The following is a 13,064-nucleotide window of genomic DNA, read 5'->3' as shown; positions in this document are numbered from 1 at the left end:
TCAAAATATTAGCACCTATTGCAATAAGGAAACAATCTTATGAGATCTTTCTAACTCGTACGTCTTATGTGGCTGGTAACCATGACATTATAGGTTTGGGGACCTCTTAAAATATTTTCAGTGAGGCCACATATTGCAAGACATCAATTTTAAATTTATAAAGTTCTTACATTTTGGTCTTATGGAGTTTCTGTTCTCACTTAATTCTTATATGACCATACGAGTTAGGTATTGATGTCTCTATTTCACTGACAAGTTAAACTATTATTTGTGCCTAAGTCTACACCAAAATCTATGCTCTTTCAGGAATAACATATTACTTTAACTAATGTGGATTAGATTTTAAGGCTTACTTAAAAATCACTTGACCTTATGTAAAGATTAGAATTTGAATCCTAACCCTTCTAATTATTAACTCTGTAGTTTTAGGCCAGTTCTATGAACCATACTTTTTTTTTTTATTGTAGTAAGAACATTTAACATCAGATTTACCTTCTTAACAAATTTTGTGTACAGTACAGTATTGTTAACTATAAACATGGTATTGTACCACAGATTTCTAGAGCTTATTCATCTTGCATAACTGAAACTTTATATCCATTGAATAGCAACTCCCCATTTTTTCCTCTCCCCAGCGGCTACCAACCACAATTCTACTCTATACCTCTGTGAGTTTGACCATTTTAGATTTCACATTTAAGTGGAATGATGAAGTGTTTGTCCTCTTGTGACTGGTTTATTTTGCTAAGCATAATGTCCTGAGGATTAATCCATGTCACATATTGCAGGATTTACTTCTTTTTAAAGGCTAAATAATATTTAACTGTATGAGTGTGTGTCTGTGTATCACATTTTCTGACAAAAGTATTAATCTGTTGATGGACATTTAAGTTGTTTCTACAACTTGGCTATTACGAATAATGTTGCGATGAGCATGAATGTGCAAATGCCTTTGAGACCCTGATTTCATTTCCTTTAGATAAATACTCAAAAGTGGGATTGCTAAATTATATGGTGGTTCCTATTTTTAGTTTTTTAAGGAACCTTCGTACTGTTTTTCATAATGATTGCATAAATTTGCATTCTCACAATAGTATACAAAGGTTCCAATTTCTCCTCATTCTCATGACCACTTCAGTTTTATCTGTAGTAATAATAGTTAACTCCAGCACTTCACAGTTTAAGCACTTCACAGTTATTGATTAATTTAGTCTTTATAACAACTCTATGAGGCAGATAAATACCCCCATTTTAGACAGGGGGAGAATGAGATTTAGAGAGTTTAAATAACTTGCCTGAAGTCACAAACTATTCAGTGATAGATCATGGACTCTAACATCTAAGACTGTGTGCTTTGCTGCTCTCTGTAAAGACAGAGATAAAAAAACACCCACTGCAGCAGCTGCTTGTCAGCATAAATGATAATGTATATATAGGTACTTTATAAACTGAAAAAGACTAAAGAAATTTTAGTTATTATAGATAAGAATGCTTTTCTTTTACCATAGAGGAAATGTCAGGGTAGGCAGTTTCCTTATAATAAGTTCTCATGGAATTTAAATGCTATTGTCGCAACCTAATCCTACTGATATATTTTTTAAAACATTCTTTGAAATAAGATATGCATTTTGCTTCATTTAACAAATGAAGCTAAATGTAAAAGTTGTCTGTTACTAGTTTAGTAATTTATGTTTTATAATTACTTCTTTATTGCTTTGATTGTTTTAATTAAGGATCATTTGTTGAAATCAATCAATGTTTTCTTTTATTGATACCCGGTATTTGGATGAGAAGAATTCTTATGTACCTTAACATTAAATTATTTGCCATAGTGTGTTACGTGTTGCAAAGAACGTTCATTACTTTTTGATGCCTACCCATTTCCTTAATGAAATAAATTTAGATATTCTTTATAAATTGTCTTATTGGGCTTCAGAATTTCAAACTTTTTTCAATAGGAAACAAATTCAGAATCACAAGATTCTGACTGTAGTTATCTATATTTGGTCTCTGACAACCAAAATTAATTTTTCTTTGATTATTATAATGTCACTGTATTTCATAAAGACTGTAAACCAAAAGTAAAATTATAAGACCCCCCAACCACTTGAATGGACCCCTTCTCTTGGCCAGGGCACTCCAAATTTAACCTGAAAAATTGGTTCTGGCCATGATTGGGGTTGGGGGATGGACGTGCCTAATTATATTCTCCTCTATTTTTGAATTACTGATAGAACAGACTCTTTAAATCTGATAAGAAACATTTACAATCTGTTCTCTCTGAAGCCTGCTACCTGGATGCTTCATCTGCATGATAAAACTTTGGTCTCCACAACTCCTTATTGTAACCTAGACATTCCTTTCTATTGATAATAACTGTTTCAACCAATTGCTGATCAGAACATTTTTAAATCAACCTATAGCCTCGAACACCCCCCTTTCCTTTGAGTTGTCCCACCTTTTTGGACTGAACCAATGTATGTCTTTCATGTATGTGACTGATGTTTTTTCTCTCCCTAAAATGTATAAAACTAGACGGCTGTTCCCTGAGCATACTGGGCACGTGTTCTCAGGATCTCTTTTGGGCTGTGTCATGGGCCATTGCTCATTCATGTTTCGTTCAGAAGAAATCTCTTCAAATATTTTACAGAGTGACTCTTTTCATTGAAAAGACTTTCATAGTCTAACATCCTTTTTCTTTTTTCATCATTTTCTTCATCTTCTTTCTCTTGTCTTCCTCTAGTCCTTCTCCATGTCTTTTTCTTCAGAACCTTTTGATATCTGTATTATAAAAGCTTCTCTCTAATTTCTGGCCAAGTATAAAAATAAAAATAAATTATTTTCACTTTTTTTTCTTTTTTTTTTTTCGTTTCCAATCTCTAGTAAGCCACTAGGTCAGATTCCTCTTTTGAGTTGTGGGGTGGATTGTGGAATGAAATACTCTTACCATCCAATAGTGACTTAATGGTCAGTTTCCTTCCACTTTTGCTTTGTCATGAAAGGACTATTCATTTCAAATCGTAGTACTTTAGAAAGGAATGGTGCTTCCACTCTGTGAATGCATTTCATATTAACATGTTTGTAGCAGGCAAAATAAAGAGCATTTCATATACTTTAGATCAACCACTAAGATGGTTCTAGTCATTACAATTTTGCTACAATGAACAGAACTAAAATTACCCAGATAGAGAAAATCTTTTTCCTAGTAATAAAGTCACCGTTATATTAGTATGAACAAAATGACAGTATAAATTAAAGTATAATAACATGCTCAACTTATTCACAGAGTTTCTTTGGAAATATGAACCAATTTTCAGGACATGTAAGTATACTTTAAATAAACCATACACATGATTTGCTCTGTGTCTGAAATGTTATCATGGAAGTTGAAATATTGTCTAAAGATAATTTGAAATTTTAGACACCAGCAATAGCAATTGAAAAAGATTGCTTAATAGCCTAGAATGCAGCTCTAGATGTGAGGATCTATATCCATTTATGTAGAGGGGCAAGACTCAATGGCTTTGACTAGGGATTGGGTCTTTCTAGTAACATAGCTAATGCCACACTGTTCCTTTCTCCACGAGAGCCCCTATCAAATTTGTGCTACCCTTTAGATATGGGCCTAGAATGGGGAAGCTGAGAATTATTCCTTACCCTTGAGAATGGAGATAACAATGGTAAAAGGGATTTCCAGTCTTAATAGTAACTAGAGTGGCAATTTTACATGTTTTGGGGGACAGGGGCCACTTCTGGTCTCTTAAGAGTCCACACTATGGTATTTACTGGAAAAGTAGTTACCCAGTAACTAGAAGCTACTGATGGTAGAATTAATGAATAATTTTAAGAATTTTGTTGCAGTATGAAAGTAAGGCTCACCAAAAATATATTTTATAAGAATATATTATTATTTTAACCAATATAGAGTGTATGAAATAACACTTGTTATAAATCTGAAAACTGTAGTCATTGTTACTTTGACTATCAGATTATTTTTCTCTGCCTCTTTATCCTGGAAAAAAATAAAAACAGCTGTCTCTGAGACTTTAGAATAATAAATAATATTAATTTTTATTCTAATTCAGTATGAAGTATTTTTATCAAATGAGATACATTTTGTAAAGTTCTATAAAAGAAAATGTTATAATTCTCATTGCTTTCTCTGGGACTAATCTGTAAAGTCATTGGAACAAAAACTAGCCACCAGATAATAATATCAGTATTCTAGACTATAATTATTTAACTTTAAAATACAACATACTGGTTACACGGCACAATACCAGTGCTATGGAAGATAACAAATAAAGGAAAGGAAAAAAAATTATTCTTTACCTGAAAGAACTTAAAATCTAGGAGGAAATATAAGATAGTTCTAAAGTAGAACACTGAATTTGCAATAATTTGTTCCATATCGTGTGTAAATATAGACAATTCAAAATAAGATAATAAACATATAAAATCAGGGTGATCTCTGAGAAGTCAGAGATTTTAAAATCTGTTTAGTTTAGACTATTGTTTCTCTGATAGAAACAAACATACACCTTCATTGAAGTAAATTTGAAAAAGAAATTGCCTACAAACCCTTATTCAGAGATAACCATTGTTTGAGTCTATGAATTCAGTGAATATTTCTTTTACCTATAGTCATTTTCTACCTTGAGCAGTGTTTTCAACCGCCTTCACCTGGCTAGTTCTTCCTCATTCTTCACAGTTTATTTTAAATGGCACTTGCCCTCAAAAAAGTTTTCAAACCTCCTGAGTTATTTTAGGCCCTCCTGCTAATATGCTCCCATGTAGTCTCTGGGCTTCCTCTACATTCATGAAATATTTATGATCCTGTATGCTGTGGCAGATGCTGTGGATGCAAGGGACAGACCTGAGAAACAGGATCTCTACCATCATGGAGCTGGCCGTTATAGTAGAGACAGATCATTAAGAAAAAGGGAATGTGTTACTATAATTTGTTGTAATTACTTGTTAAATGTACCTTCCCCATTAGACCAGCAACTCCATAGAGTAAGGACTATGCCTTTTTTGTTTAGAGAAGTTAGATGGTAAATAAGTGTGTGTGTGTGTTTGTGTGTGTGAGTGTTTTAAATGAATGAGCACTGAAAGAATAAACACATAAGTTAACATTTTTGTGAACTTTTCATATTAATTCATATACCTATATATGTTTACATGTGCTCGAAATTTGAATTTTTAAAATAAATGCATACTGTACTTTTTCCAGCATTATATTTTTAACATATTCCTGTGTAAGTAACTGTTTTAATGATTGCATAATATTTCATTATAGAAATATACCATGCTGACTCGCCACCACTGAGATTCTTTTTTAAAAAATATTTTTATTTTTAATTATGTGGATAAATAATAGTTGCACATATTTATGGGGTACAAGTGATATTTTGATACAAAGATATAGTGTGTCATGGTCAAATCAGGGTAATTGGGGTATCCATCACCTCAAGCATTTATTTTTTTGTGTTAGGAGCATTCTAATTTCACTCTTTTTGTTACCTTGAAATATGCGATAAATTATTGTTGAATATAGTCGCCTATTGTACCATACATTCATTTAGGTGGTTTCCATTAGTTTGCTGTTCCGAATTACGTTCTGATGGATATATTTATGCATTAAGCTCTGTATCTTTTATTATATTCGCTCCAAAAAATGGAATCATTGGACAGAGGTTATTCTCTTCTTTAAGGCTTTTGTATAGATCGCCAAGTTGTTTTCCAGAAAGGTAAGTTATACTTCATTAAGATGTTATTTAGATAATTTGACTAGGTTTTGAAACTGGCAATGTAGATGATCTAATGGAAAGGAGCCTGGCAGGAGCAAGAGAACCTAAGTGAGAAGTAGAGATGATTGAGGAGATCAGAAGTACATGTGTATGTTGTGGAATCAAGAGATTGCAAATCCTGGGGAAGGGGAACTTCAGATGAAATAATTTTAGTTTATAAAAATAGGTAGTTGGAAATTATTATAGGTTTCTGAGGAAAAGAGGGGTAAACCTGTCTCTAGAGTCAAACATAACTTGACTCAAAAGTAGTAACGTGGTGACCTTAAGCACTTGAGTTCACTGTTAATTTTTAACCATGTTCTATTCACCTTTCAAAAGGCCTTGGAAATCCATATACCTTTCTGGTTCTTCATCTCATCCCTATGACTGTGGGAGATTTGAGAGACTGTCTCAAGTCTCTGAGCCATTCCAATCCCACTGCCTGGGCAGTACCATAGCATAGTGGACACAGCACTACTTTAAGGAGAGTTTGAAATGTTTGTAGTGTGTGCCAGGGAAAATGAGTAATAAGCCTCACTGTTCAGAGATTGTCTTAATTTTATCTGGTAGATTATTTGATAAAACAGGTAGGGAAATGCAAGTCACTATAATTTAGGGGAAATAGAAAAGTATATCAGTTTAATATTTCTAAAATATGATCTCTGTTAAATTATTTTTGGATGTGGCAGTTATCATGGCACTAAACTCAAGATCAGATGAAAGTGGAGAAAGCCTGGAGCAGGCCATACGCCATGTCCCTATCTCCAGCTAACCATTTAATTAGTGTATGATATGCTTCTCATAGGAAAGTTCTAGAAAATCTAGCATAAATTGTAACTTCCATAGAATAAAAAAAAAAATTCAAAACAATTTTTGCTGATAGTTGGCCTGGAAGCAATATAATATTTGTGTAAAAAAAAATGACATTTTTTTCAATTAGCTGGGCATGGTGGCAGGCGCCTGTAGTCCCAGCTACTTGGGAGGCTGAGACAGGAGAATGGCGTGAACCTGGGAGGCGGAGCTTGCAGTGAACCGAGATGGTGCCCCTGCACTCCAGCCTGGGCAATGGAGCGAGACTCTCTCAAAAAAAATAAAAAATAAAAAAAAAGAAAAAGAAAGAGAATACATTTTTTCTCTAAACACAAATTTCTAACAGCCTTATATTAATCATCATAGACTTTCTTTCAGAGTCCAGAAATCCTTTAGAAACAGAAGAGAAAATGGATTTTTTTCCCTCTGTAGAATGTAGATGAATCTTTGGTATAAATCATGTGAATTTATATTGAATTACCAGACAGTTTATTAATTCTAAGAGTGTTTAGCTCAAAGCATTTTTATGTGCACTCTAATTTGTCTTGAACCTGTGGTGTAGCATTTTACTGTTTCTTTTCTATTTCCAGAGCTGAAACCTTCAGATATTTGTTCTTTTGTATTAACTTTGCACAGTTTCATTATATTTACCTTTAATATTTCAAGACTTTCTCCACTATAGAAAGGCTATGTAATATGTCATAATATCTGACTCAATGTAACTTGTACATCTAGGCTGAAGAATAATTCTAATCACCCCCATTTCTCCTTTGTCTTCTATAACACTTTTTTCTTGTGGTTCTTCTCCTAACTGCTCTATTGGATACTCCTCCTTATCCTTTCAGTCCCTTCATGTTGATATTCACCCCAATTCTATCTCATGGATTTAACTATTTTTTACCTAGGTCATTTTTTGTGCTAAAGACCCCGTGTAAAACTACTTATGGTATAAAAATCTTGGTCTGAATCCACCAAAAGTGTGTCATATGGCAACATGTACAAATGTGAAACTTTTTGTATTTGCCCCTAAATTGTATTGAGGCAGTACCATCTACCCTTATGAAGTGAGAACACAGCATTTTATGTGATCTGCTATTTTCATTGCTACTACCCTAATTTAGGACCCATTTTCTCTTTACTGAGGTCACAAGTAAATTTAGAAAAGACGTTATCAAATATAGAAGTTTGATTCACTAAGATAGAGCAATTTAAACTGAACATTCTATAAAGATGTTAGAGATGACATATTACACATCTTAGTGAACAATAGTGAGCATTGTAAAATCATTCCATGGCAATCACGTGATCATTAGAAACTTCTTAGGCTCTCTGTTTTCCTCAGTTTCATTGCTATACATCTGTTTTACTTTTTTTGTGGATTATATTCATACCAAGAGGGCTTTCATAAGGTCCTGTGTCAAATTTCAATGTTATGACCCGTGATTACTAACTTCTACTCTTCCACCACCTCAGTGTCAGGGTAATCCTAGTGAAATGATGTTAAGGTATGTTGGAAGCATACTTCATGTATGTGGCAGGAACCTTTCTTCTTATTAGACAAAAAGTAGTAAGATCTAATGTTGATGAAAAAGCTTCTTTACCCTGCTCTGCCATTTGCTTTATCTTCCTTTTGTTTTCCTGTTCCTAGCTCCCACTTTGTCTAATTATTACCAATAATAGAGTACAATCAATCAAAATCTTCTTAGTAGCAAATACATACATATATATACACATAACGTGTGTGTGTGTGTATATATATATATATATATATATGTCCCCACCCAAATCTCATCTTATAATTCTTACATGTTGTGGAAGGTACCGATGGGAGGTAATTGAATCATAGGGGCAGGTTTTTCCTGAGCAGTTCTCATGATAGTTAATAAGTCTCAGGAGATCTGATGGTTTTATAAAGGGGAGTTCCCCTGCACACACTCTTTGCCTGCAACCATGTAAGACATGACTTTGCTCCTCATTCACCTTCTGCCATGATTTTGAGGCCTCCCCAGCCACGTGAAACTGTGAGTCAATTAAACCTCTTTCCTTTATAAATTACCCAGCCTCAAGTGTGTCTTTATTAGCAGCATGGGAGCAGACTAATACAGTAAATTGGTACCAGTAGAGTGGGATGCTGCTGTAAAGATACTCAAAAATGTGGAAGTAACTTTGGAACTAGGTAACAGGCAGAGGTTGAAACAGTTTGGAGGGCTCAGAAGAAGAAAGTAAAACGTGGGAAAGTTTGGAACGTATTAGAGACTTGTTGAATGGCTCTGATCAAAATGCTGATAATGATATTGACAATAAGGTCCAGGCTGAGGTGGTCTCAGGTGGAGATGAACTTTTTGGGAACTGGAGTAAAGGTCACTCTTGCTATGCAAAGAGACTGGTGGCATTTTGCCCCTGCCCTAGAGATCTGTGGAGCTTTGAACTTGAGAGAGATGATTTAGGGTATCTGGTGAAAGAAATTTCTAAGCAGCAAACTGTTCAAGAGGTGACTTGGGTGCTGATAAAAGCATTCAGTTTTATATATTCACAAAGACATGGTTTGGAATTGGAACTTATGTTTAAAAGGGAAGCAGACCATAAAAGTTCAGAAAATTTGCAGCCTGATGATTCAGTAGAAGGGAAAAATTCATTTTCTGAGGAGAAATTGAGGCCAGCTGCAGAAATTTGGGTAAATAATGAGGAGTCAAATGTTAATCATCAAGACAATGGGTAAAATGTCTCTAGGGCATGTCAGAGACCTTTGTGGCAGCCCCTCTCATCCAGGCCCAGAGACTTAGGAGGAAAAAATGATTTCATGGGCTGGGCCCAGGGCCTTCCTGCTCTGTACAGCCTAGGGACTTGGTGCCCTGCATTTCAGCTCCTCCAGCCATGGCTAAAAGGAGCCAAGGAACAGCCTGGGCTTCAGAGGATGGCTTCAGAGGATGCAAGCCCCAAGCCTTGGCAGCTTCCACATGATGTTGGTCCTGTCAGTGTACAGAAGACAAGAATTAAGGTTTGGGAACTTTCACATAGATTTTGGAGGATGTATGGAAACTCCTGGATGTCCAGGCAGAAGTTTGCTGCAGGGACAAGGCTCTTATAGAGAACCTCTGCTAGGGCAGTGAGGAGGGGAAATGTAGAGTTGGAGCTCCCACACAGAGTCCCCACTGGGACACTGCCTAATGGAACTGTGAGAAGAGGGCCACCGTTCTCCAGACCCCAGAATGGTAGAGCCACTGACAGCTTGCACTGTGTGTCTGGAAAAGCCACAGACACTCAATGCCAGTCTGTGAAAGCAGCCAGGAGTGGGGGCTGTACCCTGAAAAACCACAGGCGTGGAGCTGCCCAAGGCCATGGGAGCCTACCTCTTACATCAGCGTACCCTGGATGTGAGACATAGAGTCAAAGGACATCATTTTGGAGCTTTAAGATTTTACTGCCCTGCTGGATTTTGGACTTGCCTGGGGCCTGTGGTCTCTTCATTTTGGCCAATTTCTCCCATTTGGAATGGGTGTATTTACCCAATGCTTGTACTTCCATTGTATCTAGGAAGTAACTAACTTACTTTTGATTTTACAGGATCATAGGCAGAAAGGACTTGCCTTTTCTCAGATGAGACTTTGGACTGTGGACTTTTGAGTTAATGCTGCAATGAGTTAAGATATTGAGGGACTGTTGGAAAGACATGATTGTGTTTTGAAATGTGAGAACATGAGATTTGAGAGGGGCCAGGGGTGATGATATAGTTTGGATGATGTAGTTTGGCTGCATCCCCACCCAAATCTCATCTTGAATTGTAGCTCCCATAATCCCCATGCATCATGGGAGGGACTCAGTGGAAGGTAATTGAATCATGGGGGCAGGTTTTTCCCATGCCGTTCTCATGATAGTGAATAAGTCTCACAAGATCTGTTGGTTTTATAAAGGGCAGTTCACCTGCTCATGCTGTTTTGCCTGTTGCCACATGAGATGTGACTTTGCTCCTCATTCACCTTTCACTGTGATTGTGAGACCTCCACAGCCATGTAGAACTGTGAGTCAATTAAACCTCCTTCCTTTATAAATGGGTATATCTTAATTAGCAGCATAAGAACATATATATAGCAGCATAAGAATATATATATAGCTCGAAACAGGGTCTTGCTGTGTCACCCAGGCTGGAGTACAGTGGTGCAATCACAGCTCACTGAAGCCTCAATCTCCTGGGCTCAAGCAGTCCTCTAACTCAGCCTCCCAGTAGTTGGGACTACAGGCATGCAGTATCACACACGCTAATTTTTGTATTTTTCATCGAGACGGAGTTTCACCATGTTGACCAGGCTCGTCTTAAACTCCTGGGCTCAAGCAATCTTCCCTCCTCGGCTTCACAAAGTCCTGGAATTACAGATGTGAGCCATGGCAACTGGCCTATAGTATGTTTTAATGTAGAAGAATTTCACATAAAAGCAATGTGAAGTTGGAAATGCATTATTGTATTTCACTGGGCTTTGTTTTTCTAAATCAATTTTCATATGCTTTTGCCCATGAGTATAAAATTGAGGTGCTGGCACATTTTTCTGAATGAATTGTTAAATGCCTAATTCACCTTTCTATTCTTTCTGTGTTTATCTCCTTCTCTGCCTGCCTTTTTACTATTGTCATATCTGGCAGCTACACAATTTCTAAAATGAACCCTGTTGTGAAAAAGGAAAAAGGGGCTTTAGATTCTCTGTTTAAGAACAGAATGACACACTTCATTTTTTTCAGAAAAATGGGTCTGAAGAGGTCAACTCTAACATTGACAGGTAAATTTTGAATAGGCAAACTAATTTAAGGGAGCAGGTGTGTGCCAGTATTGCTGTGAAGAAATGGCATTAATAACATATATGCAAATCTGTATACCTGTGTTTTGTTTCCTCGATTAAAGTCCTTTGGATCCCACACTGTTTCTGTGACTTATCCTACTACATGGAATATAGTATTGTAGAATATAGAAGTTTCGTAAATATTTGTTGATCTGTGCTCTAACTTGCTTAGGAATATTATAAATGCACATATCCTGAAAAATAATTTGGTATTAATTGAAAAAAAAGAGAAGCACCCTGAATTTATCTTTGCTTGTATATGATTTTCATATTTTATGACTTACTTCAAAGCCATTTGATCTAAAAAGTCATTTATTAATGGAGTAATTCCAGTGGAAAAAGAACTGATCATAAAATAGTGTTAGTCATTTGTTGGAAATATAAAGAAATAGGTATAATGTGGTTCAAATCAGTACCATTCATTAACTTATAGCCACTGCATTATGCACAGTACCTAGCACACTGAGAATCTTAAATGTTTATAATTAATTATAGTAATTCTTTCTTCCCCATTCTATCCTGAAGACCTACTTTAAGAAAAGACAGTTTATATACTTCCATTTATATTTATGTTTCTTTAGGTTTTTCATTACTCAGCTCACATACTAATAATCAGTTGTGTTGTTACTCTCTTGGAATGGAAAAAAAAAACAACGTGCTTTTAGTTGAAGTGATTAATTTTGGTGATCCCAAAGCAATAGAGTATGTGCAACAAAAAATTGATGACATAATCTTCCAGGGTAGACCGTATGTGTTGTATCCTTCACCATCTTTAGATCTTAAAGCATTTGGTTTGTGACAAAACACACTTTTAGATAGTGGTACAATGAGCATTTCTCATATCTAAATTTAGAGATGTTCCTACAAAGCTTAATGTAAATCAAATAATATTCTAAGTACACCAGAGAGGGGCAGCTATTTCAGAAAAATAGAGGGTAAAATATTTTGTAAAATATAGCCATCAACACTTTTCTGAAAATAAATATCGAATTTTAATATTTATTTTGGTGTCTGACACTTTGGATTTCTTTTTTTATTGACATGTAATTTACATACAATGAAAATCATGAATTGTAGTTATACAATTTGATGAGGTTTGATAACTGTCAAAGATTTGCCTTAAGATTTAGAGCACTCCTGTTATCTTGAAAACATTCCCTTATTTACCATTGCAATCAATCCCCTCCTTATCTTGACCTTAAGCAATCTTTGATCTGTTTGCTTTCACAGATCACATAGTATTGCATTATCTGCATTTATATACTAATAGACTCAGACACTATGCATTCTTTTGTGTCTTGAATTCATTCACTTAGCATAATGTTTTCAGTTTCATTCACATATTGGTTGTCCCTTTTATTGCTGAGTAGCATTATTTTTTATGGATATTGCACAGTTTGTTTTTAGATTGATCAGTTGATGAACATTTGGATTGTTTTTTGGCTACTATGAAAAAAGTTGCTTTGAACATTCAAGTACAAGTCTTTGTGTGGACAAATGTTTTCATCTCTCTCTTTTTTTTTTTGGAATAACACCTAGATGTGGGATTACATAGTCTTATGGTAAGTGTATGTTTAAAAGAAACTGCTGAATTGTTTTCCAAAATGGCTAAGCCATTTTGCATTCCCACCAGGAA

At 35.4% G+C, this 13,064-nt stretch overlaps 1 protein-coding gene across 11 annotated transcripts in view; it reads left to right on the top strand.

Moving 5' to 3' along the window:
- Positions 1 to 13,064, top strand: part of ANKS1B (ankyrin repeat and sterile alpha motif domain containing 1B) — a 1,288,070-nt gene that overhangs the window by 409,595 nt on the left and 865,411 nt on the right. The gene's annotated exons all lie outside the window — the stretch shown is intronic.

This window comes from Macaca fascicularis, chromosome 11, assembly GCF_037993035.2.
Source record: "Macaca fascicularis isolate 582-1 chromosome 11, T2T-MFA8v1.1".
Taxonomy (NCBI): Eukaryota; Metazoa; Chordata; class Mammalia; order Primates; family Cercopithecidae; genus Macaca; species Macaca fascicularis.
This window is presented reverse-complemented; position numbering and strand designations above follow the sequence as displayed.